This window comes from Pongo abelii, chromosome 10 (assembly GCF_028885655.2).
Source record: "Pongo abelii isolate AG06213 chromosome 10, NHGRI_mPonAbe1-v2.0_pri, whole genome shotgun sequence".
Classification (NCBI taxonomy): Eukaryota; Metazoa; Chordata; class Mammalia; order Primates; family Hominidae; genus Pongo; species Pongo abelii.
The window spans coordinates 6,240,001-6,245,264 of NC_071995.2; positions in this window are offsets into that span (position 1 = coordinate 6,240,001).

The following is a 5,264-nucleotide window of genomic DNA, read 5'->3' on the forward strand; positions in this document are numbered from 1 at the left end:
GGTTTGCTGCAGTCTTTGGCATTCCTGGCTTGTGGATGGCATTCTCCCTGTCTTCAATCAGCTTCCCTTTGTATGTGTCCCTCTACACATGGCATTCACGTGTGTGTTAAAAGTTACCATTTTTAAGTAGCTCAGTGGCCTTAAGTGTATCCACAATGTTGTGTCACAATCCATCTCCAGAACTTTCTCATCATCCCAAACAGAAACTCCACATCCATTCAACACTGACTGTCCATACCCCGTTCCCCAGCCCCTGGTCACATCTGTTCTACCATCTGTTTCTGAATTTCACTATTCTAGGCAGCTCCTTCATGGAATCACACAGTTTGTCCTGATGTGACTGGCTTATTTCACTGAGCACAATGCCTTCCATTTTCATCCATGTTCACATGGCACGATTTTATAAAGGATCCCAATCATAGAGGGCTAGGGGCCCACTCTCCTCTAGTCCAACCTCATTTTAATTTAACTAATTCCCTCTGCAGCAACCCTATTACCAACTAAGTTCACATTCTGAGGCACCGGGGATGAGGACCTCAACATAGGAATCTTGGGGGGGACACAACAGGTGTGCCGTGACCGAGACAGAGATGGGAGGAACAGAAAAAGAGACCCTGACAGGCAGCATGGGAGGGGTGATGAGCAAGTTCTTGTTTTGTTGACCCTTAACCCCTCTGTACTCCCTACAGGAGCCACTTCCCTGGCGCACTTCCCCAGCCCGGCTGACTCACTGGACAGGAAAAGGAAGGGCAGGAATTCAGGCCAATGAGCCAGGGACCGTCACCTCTGGCCGGGCCTGGCACAGCCTCCTGGGGAGGCCCTGCACGCCAGCCCTCCCGGCACCACTCGGTGTGTCCTGCCTGGCTGATGGGCAGCCACGTATGCCCCACCCTCCCCTGACCGTGCCCACTTACCCAGGGGCCCAGCTGTCTTGGCTGGGAGGCTTCCATTGCAAGTCACTCCTCCGTCCACACAGACAGATCACTCACGTCCCTCATTCCGTCCCTCGTTCCACAGTGCATGTTGACACCCACCACGGGGCAGGCCTGGCTGCAGGCCTGGAGATGCAACAGCAGCAAAAGGAGCAGACCCTGCCCCAGGAGGCTCACATTCAAGTAAAGGAGGCAGACGAAAGCCCACAACAGTGGAGTGCACACCGGCAGATGGTGATGAGGGCCAAGGAGGCATGGCAGCAGGGGAGGGGATAGGGAAGGCCCCGGTGGGCTGGGCTGCGTAAGCCACCTCTGACAAGGGTGCCTGGGAGCAGAGGCCCAAAGGATTGGACAGAACCAGCCATGTGGATCCTGGGGGAGAGGATCCAGGCTGAGGAAGCAGCAAGGGCTCAGGCCAGAGCAGGAGTGCACCCGTCCTTTCCAAGAAACACCCACGAGTCCAGGGTCTGTGTGTGTGTGTGCCTGTGTGTGTGTCTGTGTGTGTGTATCTATGTGTGTGTATCTGTATGTGTATGTGTCTGTATGATGTCTGTGTGTCTGTGTGTTTTTATGTGTGTGTCTGTGTGTCTCTGTGTGTGTATGTGTGTGTATCTATGTGTGTGTGTGTGTGTTCCTGGGTGTGTGTCTGTATGTGTGTATGTATCTATATATGTGTGTGTCTGTCTGTGTATGTGTATGTGCATGTGTCTGTATGTGTCTGTGTGTCTTTATGTGTGTGTGTCTGTACGTGTGTGTGTATCTATATATGTGTCTCTGTGTGTGTGTGTGTGTGTGTGTGTGTGTGTGTGTGTGTGTGTGTGTGTTGGGAAATGGCAGTGGTAGGTGCACTATATGGTGGAGACACTGGTTTTTAGGCTTTAATGAGTTTGGGTTTTACCCCCAAGAAACTGGGGGTAAAAGAGGGAATAAAAGCAAAACATCCCATGCCCTCAAGGAACGTCTAGTCCAGGATTAGAAGTGGGGCAGTCCCAGGAAGGAGTCATCTTGACAGTGAATTCACACGGAAGACGCGCGAACCCAGCTGGCCTGGAGAGACAGAGGTGCTTTGCAGGGCATGGGGAAGCCAGCAGGTCCCAATCGAGAAACCTGGTTTTCTGTCTGTGTTGGTTGAAGACTCTTTGTCCCAGAAGGAGTCGCTTGTTTGCTTGTTCATCTTAAGTTTAAATTGAGAGAGGTGAAGGGCTTTTGCCTCAGAAGGCAGGCTGGCCTGGCAGGGTGTGTGTTGTGAGGTGCAGAAACACATCTTCCCCAGCTGGCCTCACAGGCCAAGAAGCAGATAATGTCTTCCTTCTGCCAGCTTCCCTGCAGCCTGGTTTTCCTGGGACAGTTCCTCTGCTGGAGAAAGGGACAGGGGATGGGGACGGGATGGAGGAGTTGGGGAGACCCTTCGGAGAGTGTGGCAGAAACACGTGTGTACAGGCTGGCACACGAGTCACAGAGGCAACAGGGTGGCTGCGGGGAGAAATGGGAGCAGAGCTCATGCAACTGTTGTGAGTGAGCGCGCTCTCGCAGCTCTAAGGATTTGGGAAAAACAACTTGCAGATCCAGGCATGTTTATGTAGGGAGGGGTGCCGTGTGCTGGCCCAGGTCCAGAACTAAAAATAACGCAGTATTTCTGTGCCCAGCAAGAGCGCTAGCATCTGTGGGGTTTGTGTGGTGGGAAGAGTGTGGTTTCAGCTGAACCAGGCGCAGTGCGACCAGAACAGCAGGAGGGAAGGCCAGGCCTGGGTGGGAGGCCCCAGGATGGGTGGGAAAGGACTGAGGGCGAAGGCCATCCCAACCCGCAGCAGAAGAAGCCTCCAGGCGGTCATGGGCTGCCCATCTCGTGAGGCCGGATCTGGGTCCTCCTGCATATCTGAAACAGCACAGAGCATTGGGGCAGCCTCCAAACCTCCCCCGTAAGGAGCCGTTAAGGGATCCAGAGGGCGTGGCCTGGAGCAGAAGAGAAGGGAAGCAACATGTGTGGGGCATTCACCAGTGCGGGATGCCTTCCCAGCGCTCCCATGATGATCCAGACAGGTAGGCGTTTTCCTTCCCTTTTTGCAGATTGTGAAAACAGCGTTCAAAAAAGACTCATGGGCTGGGCGCCGTGGCTCACGCCTGTAATCCCAGCACTTTGGGAGGCCAAGGCAGGCAGATCACAAGGTCAGGAGATCGAGACCATCCTGGCTAACACAGTGAAACCCCATCTCTACTAAAAACAAACAAACGAACAAACTCTACTAAAAAAAAAAAAAAAAAAAAGGAGAGAAAAGAGCAAGGTGCAAATCAGTAGCAAGGTGCTTCTTCTGGTGTTAAAAAAATCTTAAGTGGGGAGAATAATAATACATACTAGTATTTGCATAAAGAAGGATACATTAAGGAACCAGTATTGGTTATTGGAGAAGAGCTAGACTGACAGGGACAAGACTGGATGGAAATTTTTGTTGTCGTTATGGAAGCGTTCAAACACACACAAAAGTAGAGAGAACAGTATAATGAATCCCATATACTCATCGCCCAGCATCAACGATTTTGCATGCTTATTGCATTTTATCTCTCCACTTTTTGGGAAGGGGGCTGAACAATTTAAAGCAAATCCCAGACATCATATCATTCTACCCATAAAAATTGCGGTGTGTATCTCTAAGAGATACGGTTTTCTCAAAAACATAACCACGGCCGGGCACGGTGACTCACGCCTGTAATCCCAGCACTTTGGGAGGCCAAGGCGGGCGGATCATGAGGTCAGGAGATCAAGACCATCCTGGCTAACAAGGTGAAACCCTGACTCTACTAAAAATACAAAAAAATTAGCCGGGCGTGGTGGCGGGCACCTGTAGTCCCAGCTACTCGGGAGGCTGAGGCAGGAGAATGGCGTGAACCTGGGAGGCGGAGCTTACAGTGAGCCGAGATCGTGACACTGCACTCCAGCCTGGGCAACAGAGCGAGACTCCGTCTCAGGAAAAAAAAAAAAACAAACCATAACCACAATGCCATCATCACACGTAAGAAAGTTAACATTTCCTTAATATCATCTAGCCTTTAGTCCATATTTAAATTTCCCTAATTGCCTACAAAACCTTTTTTTAATAACTGGTCTGTCTGCATCAGGATTCAAGAATCAGGCCCACACATTGCCCTTGGTGGACAGAACTCCTAAATCTCTCTTACAGATTAACAGTTTCCAGGAGAAACACGTTTCCCTCTCCTGTATCTTTATTTTTCAGTTATATAAACAAATGATCTATTTTTAAATGAAATGTAAAAGAAAATAAAAATCTAATGCTTCATGGAGATAATAAGGCTCCCAAGGGGTCCCAAAAAGTGGTGGGTGAGGGGAAGCCTCAGTGGAGCTCTGGGCTGGAGCGGATGGGAGGCAGAAGGCCTCACCAAAGTTCCACGTGGTGAACAGACTCGGGGAGTCTAGGCTCTGACCTTCTGGCTTTCTGGCCTGCTTGGAGGTGGCGGGGGAAGTGGTGGGGATGCCAGCGATACAATTTAGCCCTGAGGAAAGTCTCCAAAGTCAAGGGTGCTGCAGTCACTCTATGTGGGTAGGGTGGGTTTATGTGGTGGGAAGAGTGTGGTTTCAGCTAACCAGGCAGGGTGTGACCAGAACAGCAGGAGGGAAGACCAGGCCTGGGTGGGAGGTCCCAGGATGGGCGGGAAAGGACTGAGGGCAAAGGCCATCCCATCCCACAGCAGAAGAAAGCCCCAAGAAAGCAGAAGAAAGCCCCAAGAAAGTAGGGTGGGAGAGCCACAGGAAACCCACCATCCCTCCATCAGAACCATATCACACTCCTAGACCCAGGTGTTAAACCAAAGCGCGCCCAGATTGGACAACTGGGGAAAATGGAGATGTGCAGAACGTGCAGGACGGGGGGTCGGCTAAACTGGAAGTCAGGAGGTCCAAGTCCTACTCTAGCTCTGCCACCAGCCCCCTGCACAGTCCTGTGAGAGCCACCTATAAACACATTCCTTCTAGTAACCACGGCTGGGAGAGGTGGAACGGCAAATAACATCTATTAGTGTTTGCTTGTATTTGCATAAAGAAGGGCACAATAAAAACCAAACCAGCGTCAAATGAGATCCTGGGTATGGAAAAGGGAGTGTCAATTAATGTTGTTAACAGCCACATCCCAAAACCCCAATCCTACCAAGTCCCCAACATTATCCCTAATTTAAGAGAGGGGTTCTGCAGGATGAATAGGAGTTTGCTGGAAACAAGAAAGTTATTGTAAAGAATGACAGGGTCAAAAACAGAGAGACAGGAAATGAGCCCAGTGAGTCCAGAGAATTTTAAAAAATGCAAAATATAGGCCGGGCGCATTG